The sequence below is a fragment of the Asterias amurensis genome, chromosome 6 (assembly GCF_032118995.1).
Source record: "Asterias amurensis chromosome 6, ASM3211899v1".
NCBI lineage: Eukaryota > Metazoa > Echinodermata > Asteroidea > Forcipulatida > Asteriidae > Asterias > Asterias amurensis.
Genome location: NC_092653.1, coordinates 12788113 through 12800515, shown reverse-complemented (window position 1 = coordinate 12800515; position 12403 = coordinate 12788113). Strand labels below are relative to the sequence as shown.

Genomic DNA, 12403 nt, shown 5'->3' with positions numbered 1-12403 from the left:
CGTCTCTGTGATCACAAAAAGTCAATAGGGAGATCGGAACGAAAGAACGGCCAGTCATACCTGTCTAATCACAGATAGAATGGCAAGTGTCAGATTCATCCAGGAATTTAAATAGCTGTATCAAGTAAATTAGACCGCGATAAAACTTCTGTCACGAAGTGATTTGGTGTGTGTAAAACGTGTTTTAAACCACACACACCTGCAAACCAAATTTTCTCGGTAACAAAACACATTATTGCTTATATTAGTGGATCTGCTGTTTAAAGGCATAGACACCTTTGGTAATTGTCAAAGACCAGTGCAGTATGCTCACTTCTAACATATATTATATCGTTGCGGTACCCGCTGCCAACACATAGGATTCGAACTGCCTCTAGCTACCGGGCAATATGCCTGTGAGTTTTCTACACAGGACTCGGGAAAGTACTAAAATATACAGTGCTAACACACATCGGTGTATGGGTAAAAAAACAAAAAAATTTTATCCCCGATGCAAACTTTTAAAACATCTATTATATACATCCCACCCTCTCAAAAATTAACTTCAGATGGAACCGTTTCCCACAATGTTTTATACTATTTAAGTGCTCTCCATTGGTCGTTTACCAAGTAAGTTTTTATTCTAACAATTATTTTGAGTAGTTACAATAGTGTCCTGTACCTTTATCAACTGATTGATAACGCTTCTCACATGAAGTGATTTGGAGTGTGTGTAAAATGTGTTTTAAACCAAACACAAACCGGCAAACCAAACATTATCCGTATAGCAAAACCCATGTTGCTTAGTTGATCTGCTGTCAACATGTTTAACTTTGCACTCCAAGGTAATTAAGCTTAAAACTTTGACAAATATTCAGTCTAAATTTACCAGAGGCTCAGGTTATTATTTTTAAAGACGAACACTGCAGACTGTTGTAAAGCCTTGTGTGTTTGTAAACATCAAGGAGGTGTGGAAAGCCTGAGTCAACTATATACATGCCCTGACATTGATGTGACATTGACAAGATTTGACATGTGGTTTTGTCATCATTGTCGCCGTCAGAGAGTACGGTTTATAGATCAATGTCTATATCTGATGTTCGAATTGTATATGAGGAAGTGAAAGTGTATACTATCGTGTATATGTACATAATGGGTATAGAGCTGCTACCAAGCAATAATAAGACTCAGCATGGACTCAGTAAATCCCGAAATGATGTTTTTGACTGTGTTGCCATAAATGCGATGGTACTGCCATAGAGGGTACAACCGTTGTACGACCATACAGTGGTACATTTGGTTGGCTTTCAGTTTTAGCATGGGGACGAACATTCATGATATGACTATGAGACGGTCTACAAGTTGCAACCCGTCTTCTAGAAGTTTCAAAGACTTATAATCAGCATGTATAGGTAGAATTAGGTAGGCTACCTCAATGTTATCAGTAACCTGCTGAAAGTGTATCGAGATGCGAGGCGTTGAGCGACCTTAGTACGATGAGTTACGATGAAACAAAACCTTCATAACCCAGTGCATGCCCAATCCATTTGGACAACCTTAAATCGGATGGATTATGATGGTATCTGTTTCTGGTCGATTTATGTGTCAGTTGTGATCCTAGCTTATGTCAAACTGACGTAGTGGCTGAGCCAAAATTCCAGGGGATCCTTGGTCCTGGAATGCGGGTCAATTCTGACGCAGGAGTGCAACATCCAGTAAATGTTTACCATCATTTGTGAAACTGGAATAAAAGGATGATCACCACCATTCGTGAAACTGAAAATAAAGGATATTCACCATCATTCGTGAAACTGTAACTATTAATAAACAAAACACTGGCTCGTCGAACGTTCAATCCTATCGAGAAGCTACATCCATCTATATTGTTCCCATCCGTCCTAATCAGTAAACAACATCAGTAAACGGTTGCAAAAACATTTCTCGCTCAAACAGTTTAGTTGACATTCACACTGGTCTATTCCGACACTTTATTTTTGCTAAGTGGATTGATTTATTAATAAGAAATATTGGTCATTTAGCCTTCGAGAAAGACTCTGCTCTTATAGGGTCAAAACGTCAGGTCAACTATTTTTTGAAATATTATTAAGTGAAATTAAGGGTAGGTTCACACATTGGTAAATACTAAAAAAAAATGATTAGCCTTATAAATAAAAACGCAGCTGTTGAAAGTATAAATTATTTTGAGGAAGGGGTTCCCTTTGAAGTATAAAATATGGTTTGGATAATTGTTCATCCCAAATCATAGAAATGGCCGACCCATTCTTGCAAACTAAAATTGTTCCCCAGATTTCCGGGGTTGGTGTCCGTTCGCGAATGCTTCCAGAGATGTGGGTGGTATCCACTGTCACCTCGCTAAACGTGGATGGATTTAGCATGGAGTGAAAACCTTGCAACAGTTGTTGCTGCTCTCTCAGCTAGTATACACTGTATTCAAATGAAACTTTCACATGTGACTTTTATTATATATTCCTGTCGATGTTGAACTGTGGTAACAACTTAATCTCTGAACCTTACATTTAAAGGCACTCTTGGTAGTTACTCAAACTTACTTGGTAACGAGTAATGGAGAGCTGTTGATAGTATACAACATAGTGAGAAACGGTCCCCTCTGAAGAAATGTAGTAATTTTTTAGAAAGTGGTAATTTCTCAATCAAATAATAAAATACTTCAGGCCTGAAGCTATATAAAGAACAAAAATTGAAAGCACCCATATTTGTGTAGCAAGGGTGCTTTTTCTTTCATTATCCTCCGGCAACGTAGATGACCAACTGAGTCCAAATTTAGCACAGATTTGTTTATGCTTGTTTGGATCAACCTTCCTCCATGGATACACCAAGTGAGAATAATGGATGTCCAGTGCATTTAACTGTGTAGGCTTAGCCTAAACCGAGTCAAACCCTGCCTTGTACACAAGCCTACATTACTGAGCGCCTGTCTTATGTATCATTACGAGATTCAGGAAACTAGGATTAACGTGTAAATTACACTGTAATTGTATTTTGACTGACAAGAGTTTATAGGATGACGCAAACAAAGACAGGATCACGCTGAATTCATCAAGGTCTTAAATTGACACGATGCTATGAAGTCAAACGACCTGCTTCCAATTTCATAGAGCTGCTAAGCACATTTGGTAAGCGTGAAATAAAAACAGGATAACCAACCAAATTTACACGCGATTTTCAGGATAAGCAAACATCAGCTGAGCAATATGCAACAAATGGAAATTGGGTTGGTTGGTAATCCTGTTTTTATCAAGGAAGACATTTCATGGTAAGCAAAATTTTGACCCAAGAATACACCGAGCGAGAAGACATAACCTTTTGAGTAAATGTCACCCATATAACGAGGGGATGTGTGTAGGGCAACACCCAATGTTCAGACCGAATGCAACATGGGATTATTGATCATAATGCATGATCAGATGATGCAGGCCTGATAATACCTAACGAAGGCAACGAAGGCGATTGCCTCCACCTCCTGGTCAATACCGCGATGCCCTTGAAATGCTCAAATTTGTGTCTTTCCTCATAGTCATAGGGCGCCCTTTGCTCAGGAGAAAATGCCTTGGTGCCCTTGCCCCCATTGCCCTTTCAAAAACGCATATATACATGTCCGATGGTGAATGTGAATGTAAATCGCGTAGTGTTTTTAGTTTATAGGCCTACGGGTTTACATCATGGATCATCTGCATCTGGAGATATCATTATTTATTGGATACCAACCCACCATTAAAGTATTACCTTTAAAGGCTCGTTTATACAGTGCATGCATGGTGTTCGCTGAAAGTCTTTAAAGGTCAATTTTTTATTTTAAATCTAATCATTACGTGTAATTTCAGTACAAATGTGACAAAATGTGATTAACATGACAATTATTTTTCCTTGTTGGGATACAAAACTGGTGGTATTGCTAGCAAGTTTTGATTTGTATCGGCAATTTTTTTTAAGAATTACCCACGAACCTTTACTTATTATCATGTCCATGTTCATATCAGGATGACATTTGTTTTGCTTTTTACAATAATGAGCACAAGATGCATTACCCCTCGCTGAATTTGATTCAAAATGGACTGATAGCAGATCACTTTCATCGCAACATCTTTGAATAATTTCCCTAAACGCCACTTTGAGATTCCAGAATGACATATGGTTTCTTGGATAACGTTTTGTTATTGTTTGATTGCCCCTCTGATAATCGCGTATCGATGAATGATTCCATTTCATCGGCCTTGCAACAAAACGACACTAGGTCTGCCGACCATAGTGTACATTTGACCATTCATGACATGATTTGGCCACGGAGGTAGGTCCTATCCCCATGAGAAAACTCATACAACCAAAGGGATTATTCAAAGCACAATATCTACAGAGTTACACAGTTTGAAGATTATGATGATAGAAAGCTTCCCTTACAATATTACTTGCCGAGGTGCTGTAGTTTTTGAGAAATGAGTAAAGCAATGTCACGAACATTATTCTATCATGTATAGGCTACAACGTATTTACTGGTATACTATCAAACTGGTACGTATTAAATTTATACCGTACTAAAAACATCGCTCAGTGATTTACACCTTTTTTTCTCAAAAACTTTTTGTCTATTAAAGCTGAAAATTCTAAGTGTAAATTGTATTACATTACAAATTCATTCACAGTTAGTATATGGACTTATGTCGTGGCAAAAAAAGTATCACAAAACACATGTCTGCTTATCTGCGAAAAGTATTATGATGAATGAATACTCCGGAGGTAGTTGCGTCGGTCACATGAAAGGTCACTGACTCTAGGAATTCCTTCGTATAAATGCAGGAAACTAGTTATTCAGATCCAAGTTCAAACATTCAAGATGGCCTGTTCTGTACTTGAAGCGATGGTAAGGCCTTTATAGTGCATGTGGTGTGTATCTTTCCGGTTTCATATAGGGGATGTTTTCGGAAATGTCGGTGTATGTGTGTGTGCCCCCGACCCCCCCCCCCAAAAAAAAAAAAATAAAAATAAATAAATAAATAAATAAAAAAAAAAAAAAAAATATGGTAAAGAATAGCCTTGCTCAAGGCAGTCGAATTATTCACTCCGAAAAAAGACCGCCGCTGTATAAAAAAAACCCCGTATTCAGTACTGTGCGTAACATCGCACGACACGATGCCCCCGTACACTATCCGCATGCGGAGGCCGTCAGCATGCGGTTAGTGGTACGAGTGCGGTTAGTGGTACGAGTGCGGTTAGTGGTACGAGTGCGGATGACTTGTGTGCACAGTATTCGTTCGATGTGACAGTGTGTATACGGGTGGGTCATGCGGTGTGATCGCACGCACCACGCACAGGGTATACGGGTGGGTTTACAGCGGCGTCTTTCCGGAGCGAATAATGCGACTGCCTTGAGCAAGGCTAGGTAAAGCACTGAAGATAGAGAACGCTTTCAAACGACATTTCTACACAATTGCCTTATCTATTCGGGGGTGTGATGGGGGTGTGTGGGGGGGGGGGGTCTCAAGTGCAGAAAATCTTGACGTGCCATTATTTAAGAAACATCTGTCCGCTGGAGATTCGGTCATCTCATATGGGGAATTAATATGGGCTGAAAGAGATCGACTCAAAAGAGGGCAATTTCAGAAGGAATGTACATGTATATATTCTATACACATTGCGTTGTTTAGATGGAGGGGGGGGGGTGAAAGTTTGAACTCACTCGGTCACTTTTAGAGTCACAAGAAATGGTAGGCCCTATTTAGTATTTAATAGATGATACAACCAGTGTTATGTTGCACTTAGCAACGACAAACGAAACTGGATGTATTCAAGGTTACTGTCGCCTTTTGTTTTTAAGCAACCTTGAACTGTATACCCAGAAATCTCCTGTGAATTTAGGCTATATAAGGAGATTCGCACTCTTCCTACTCTTCAAAACGATGACACAATGCTTTGCGGGAGCTTTTAGCGTTCCTCGTTTGTAAATCTGGTGAAGCATTCATAAGCGCATGGGGCAAGTTTTTTTGTTTCTTTTTTAAAAAGTAAATTCACGGTGCAGCTTTCCTGTGCAAAAGTGCTAACCAACCCTCCGTCAGTGTCTGACCATAGAGCTAGACGCACATGGCAGGGGGTTTGTTCGTAACCTTTGATGGCATGAGTCACTATTATTTAAAAAGTATTGGCCCCTAACTAAAAGTGTACTCTAGTAACTTCTCGTGTCCATGAAGTATACAGACACACCAAGAATGTTTCAACAGAAAGTGCAATCAGCAATGTACAACGGTATTATGTTAATTATATCAATAATCACACATCGTGGAGGGCATGCACAAGCACTTTCAGTGGACCGCTGGCCATTTTGAGGTAACAAAAACCTGAAGACCAGTCAAAATTCTATCAAAGTGGTCCTGCTGGCCAGCTTGATGAAACATCAAAACTAGTTAATATACACACCTCGAGGATTACCCAACAAAGTAAAGTTCAAAAAATAATTATCCCCGGTGTCCACGGGAGGGAACATAGGCCCTTTTCGACTCCATGGCTTCGGCTTTGGATTCGGCTTCAGGCTACATTCTCTCGTATGAAGCCACTGAGCGCCTTTATGTAAAGCACGCGCAATTATTGTCAAAACAACCGCGGGGCCAAGCTAGCCTGAGCCGAATCCAAAGCCAAAGCCGTGGTTTCGAAAGGGGCCGTAGTTTCCGATGAGCCCCAACCAATGTTAGAGAATGATAGACAAGACATGTAATGATTCTACGGTGATGTTATGGTTCAGCAGTATAGAACCAACAATTCAATTTCCCGATCACAGCCCATTCTAATAATAGGATTCTCTAAACCAGCTCGAGTGATGAGTTCTTTGAGGATACATTTTAAAGTAAATCTGGATTGCATTTGCTTTGGTCGTCTGCCGGTCATGTTGCAATTATCACATCTCAGACAAGAATCACTCCTGGAGATGTTAACAAGACTACAATAGGCTAGTTTTGTAATGGGCGTTTTCTGTAGACTAGAAGCTGATTTCTCTTCCTGATGTGAATAGATTGGTATGTGAATGGTGACACAATATATATCCGACCAGACAGAAGAACTTCTATACTGTCTCCGTCAAATTCCTTGTTTTAGAGCCGGTGTCCCCCCAAAAAGGTTTAATGGTTCAAATACAACTTAAGTTATGTACACTTTAAGCCACAATTTTGTTCACTTTTACACTAGCAGGATAAGAACCGGTTCTGACCATGGACCATCTGCCTTTCTAGATAATAGTAACGGGGTCACAGTTTGACCCCTATATGAAAGAAAGCCTATTAAAACTAAACTCCGGGCATACACCCCAAATTATGCTTCGTATAGTTGGAGAAAGGGGATGAGTTGGGTCAAGGTGGGCATTATTGTGCATGGTCAAAATTGTATCATAAGACAAGACAACATTGCGTACCGATTTTACCTACCGTACCGAGCCTATTGTACAAAATGATTTACCTCTGACTCTGAGTGTCCCTCCAGAACCCCCCCCCCCCTCACCCCACTTTACATTTTCAAACATTCACGTGAGAATCACCCGGACTAGAGGATACCGTGCGAAGCGCGGCATCCCGTTTTATTATGTATCGACGATGCTCTGTTTACCTACTTCAGGTCATTCTACCTCCATGGTCAGGGTCAACCCAAGAGGTCAACCCGAGAGATCACAACACCTGTACACGCACCTGTCCCAATTCATTATATATGATGTATAAATATATATACTTTGAAACAATTTGAATCAACTGCGTGATTGCAGCCGATGACAGACCTATTTATCCATTCTTTCCCGTTCTCTGACAACAAGAAGTGACACATTATCGGTCAATGCGGTCACATCATCCTCGCGCCTAAAGTATTGTTTAAATTGCCCGCCTGACCGCTTGGCAGCAGTTACAAATCCATTGTGTTTTATCCTTATCTCCCACCAAAATCAGCCATCTAGGGAGTCTGTTTATTTGTTTCATGCTCAATCTTGTATCGTGCCATTTAGTAAGTTTTGTGGTCTGTGGAAGTGTGAACGGTGTTCGACCTTGCCTCATCGCTAGAAAACAGTTGTCACTTGAGTTTCCTCCTTTGATGTTTCCTTCCCATTGGTAGATAACCCCTTGATAGGGAGGACCACCTGTTCCGTCCATAGATTACTGGAGATAACAAAAACACCTTTCGTAATTAGTTGTGATGTCAGTGGGTGAAGACAAAGGCCCTGTTTGACAAATCGCCCTTGAGAACTCTGAGACAAGGGTCACGCTCGGAGATCAGATTCCCGGATATTGTCTTCTGGAAATATCAACCCCAGATCAAAGAAGTTCTGTCTGGCCAGGGGTCGATTTCTTTCTCGAAAACTACTCCACTCCAGAGGGAGCCGTTTCTCAAAATGTTTTATAAATTATTATAACACCCCTTACCAATATTCTGCCTTTTCATTGGTTTAGAGCGCGTCACATGATATGTCTTAGTTTTACTAGAAACGGCGGCCGTGTGATAGTCCGACGACTATCACACGGCGTGCAGTACCCAGACGTCTTTTTACCCACCTCGAACCCAATCAGTTGTGCATCTGTGTATCTGAAACGCCCGTACGAACATAACGGGTACGAGGATGAAAAATGGTATGATGGGGGTGTTATAAAACAAATATTGTCTGTTTTTACCCGTGCTATGGTTAAAACTCCGACTCCCTCGGTGATTCCCGGACCGTTCCATTTTCCCTCGGCTGCGCCTCGTGAAAATAGAACGCTCTGGGGACCACCTCGGGAGTCGTAGATTTAACCATGGCACTCGAAGCAGTCAATATTTTGTATACTATCAAACTCTCCCCATTACTCGTTACCAAGTTAGTAAGGTTTTATGCTAATAAATATTTTGAGTAATTACCAATAGTGTCCATTGCCTTTAAATCCAAAAATATATATTCAGACCTGTGCTTTCTTAGGATTTGTCCAAATCTATGATTTGCAGAAGGTTTTGCGAGTTTTCAAAGTATATGCATGAAGCTTTGTGCTTCCCTTTCTGTGAAGTTGTTTCCCTTTCTCGATATTATTTAAGTGCAGTTCATTCTTGTCGCATCGTGTTCGAAAGCATCGTATTCGAAAGCTTATCTTGGCAGTCTGGTTCCGGCCAAATGTCTCCAGCGTAATAATATTTTATCAGTAAATTAGACATGATTACAAAACGCGATCAGTGGTCAAGATGTTGAGGCAAATGTGTATCCACAAAATAAACAACATATAATCTCAAAGATGATATTTCAACTTTGGTGTGTGTAAGTCTGTGTAGATAGAGCAAGGACAGTCTTTGAAGTTGTTTCCTTTACGTTTAGCGTATCTATACACAGTTTAGATGAGATATCAACAAAGGAACACCTGCAATCTAAAAGTATAAGCAACTAAAATAAACTCTTCAGTCTACATAGGCACCAGTCGTGACTTCACCGCTCGACAGAACGTCTCCCAAAATTGTTATGACAAGATTGGAATCTGCCGGGAGCATAACAGGAAGATAAGAGGGCAATATTCATAATAATGTAAACACCTCGTTTTTAAATTGCACCGAGCTGAGAGTTTCTTCTGAGTCATTTTAGTCCGAGAGGTCAGGGGGTGCCACGGTATCTATACCTCTCTGACACTGTGACAGGGCAAGGTGATCGCTGAATTCTCCTCCACTATTGATGAAGTGGATCATGTTGTGTGACCTCTCGTTGGAGGATCTCTCCACCGTGTCCAGACTGCATGGGGACACCGTCCAATCGCAACCAAAGGCCTCACTTTAAAAGGACGCCACTGCACTTCCGAATTCTCCCTCACCAAGTCCTTAAAAAAATAGGATCCCTTCTTAATTGAATTAATGACAATTTTTTAAATAAATTAACAAAATAAAGGATGTGAGGGAAATTTCTTTGGATGGGTGTCACTGAGTGATGTTCTCTGTTTTGGATGTGATTCTTATGTGTTTCTTCAGATACAGTCGCACCACGTGACTAATCCTAGGACAGGTGTCGTGCACATCTGCGTGCAGACAAATTGGCCAAAACAAGATCATAGTGGAGTCACGAGAGGTATCATGGCCAGTACGTAGATCAACTTGTTTATAATATACATTTGTTGCGGCCTACACAAAACAATGATGATGGTACTTGTTTTTGCAGAAGATTCTCAAGTGTCAGTTGCTGTCAAACATCGTCAGAAAGCTGTTAAACTCTCAATGACCTAACGGGATGTTGTACTTGATGTTTTTGATCGGAGGATCCGTAGTTATCAAGGGTCCGTTGAAACCACAAGGCAAGTCCTCTATGAATGCCATAGCCGTATGGTTTAAACCTTTCCTCCATGGCTGAACTGTGGAGCTATGAAGCCCGGAACCTTTGTGGTTGAACTGTTTACGTTCCAAGTCAGCTAGAGGGATCTTTGACACGGGCCTTTTAGACTTTTTGTACCCTGGTGATCGAAGAAGTATAATCGAGATCTACATGTTATCTTATTGGCCTACTACATACCATGCCCAATGTAGTTCCACATTCACATATATCTACATAATATTCATGATAATTCTCACCAAAGCCTTTGTAATCAACAACTGAATGAGGGGAGAAGACAATGACGAGTTTTCAGTTCAGAATTATTCTAGGGAAAACCCACGCAGTCAATGGGGGGCTGAAAACCCAATCCACATAGTGACACCGATGAGATTCGAGCCGGGGTCCCTTAAGTGGAAGACTCCATACACCAACCTGATCACACTTTAACCAACACACTCTGTTCCTCAAGTACGGAGATAGGGGTGTACAAACTAACGAATTCCTTAGGTTCCCAGAACACATTGAAGACGAGGAGGGGGACACCATGCTACATATCGAGCACAACACGGGGACCATTCGAGGACACGCATACTCCAGTTGAACTCAGTTGGCATGACCATGGAGGAAGAAAACTGAGGCATGACATGTACGTATTCTTGGTTCCCCTTTGGTTGAGTTGAGGATCCCAGACTGCTGTGGATCAGATTGACCTTGGAAACCGATCAGAGGTTTGTTGGTAACTCTATGTAACCAGTGGCCAAAAATTACACGCAAGGAGCGACGGTATCCCTTATCGGGTTTCAAGCGTGATATCCAAAATAATACTGGGATGGGAAATAGTCAGGTCCTAGTTTGGACACTTTGACTGTGACGTATTGTTTTGAAACGTGTCCAAGAAGGACGTCGGCAGTAAGAATGAAAGGGAATTATCAATCCTGCCCTTGTTTTCAAGAGAACCTGTAGAGATGTCCCTGGTGAGGACAGACACTTATATAGAGTGGGATTCCCAAACATCAATCCCATCGCGAGGTCTTTCTTTGTTCTAGTGTCAAACACAACTTGAGCAACAAAAAACGTTTAGTCCCTGCTCATCGAATTAAATTGAACTGAACAAAGGGATAAGGAAGTAAAGTGCATTCACTTGTCTTCGTCTTCTTCTCAACCCTCTTCTTCTTCGTCTTCTTCGTCACAGTGGTATTGAAAATAAGTTGTCAACATTGATAGCCTGTCCTTCGGAGAACCTCTGAACAATATCAGACTTTTTTTTACAACTTCACATTACCTCGGCGATGACTGATGTGATTATTCTCTGGCAACTTAGGCTAGAATTAGTGCAAAGAGTTTGCAAATAAATGTGTTGGTATGGCGCTGAAGTTGTGGATATTTACTGATACAATATGTTGTTTGACTGATATGCATTTGGCGATAACATAAATGCAATAGAACATGTCAAGTCCATAATTAACTTTTCAAAACAGTATTTTCTTCATCAGCTTGGGTATTTTTGTTAAACTGGATACTACCGTGTAGTTGTTTTCAATGCAGGAAGTGAAACAATTATCTTGCATTAACAAAAAAGAGCAGGTGTTTTTGCCTTGTCTTCATCTATCTGTGTAAATGGGATTTAAAGCAGCTTACTAATTGACTTTCTGGGAAGGGTGGCCATGGGATGAGCCTATGGACTTTGAACAAGGTTAACGAGATTAATCTTAAATCACGCTATTATTATAGAAACATTTAAATCTGTCAAATGTACTCTATGCTGTTTTTTGAAATTCCATCGTAAACAACAACATCCGAATCCAGCGCAGTAAAGAAATGTTGCCAAGTTGATTCGTTTTCAAAGCGGTGATTGTTACCCACTTAATTCTATAACCAAACCGAGGCTGGAAGAAAAATAGTATGGTTTCCCTGTTTAAACAATGGACTTTACCCACTACCGTTTTCATTGGGCAGTCAAGGAGCCAGGCAAAGTTAGCCACAATATAGACAGCAGAAATACCAATACTGACAGGTGAAACCATGGTCAATCCAAGAATAACAAAACCGGTAGATCGACCAACGCGGCACCTTGAACGAAAGTGTTCCACGGATCGACGGCTACGGCTG

General features: G+C 40.7%; 1 protein-coding gene across 1 annotated transcript in view; it reads left to right on the top strand.

Moving 5' to 3' along the window:
• The window catches only part of LOC139938001 (uncharacterized), a 59372-nt gene that overhangs the window by 1202 nt on the left and 45767 nt on the right, over window positions 1-12403 (top strand). The gene's annotated exons all lie outside the window — the stretch shown is intronic.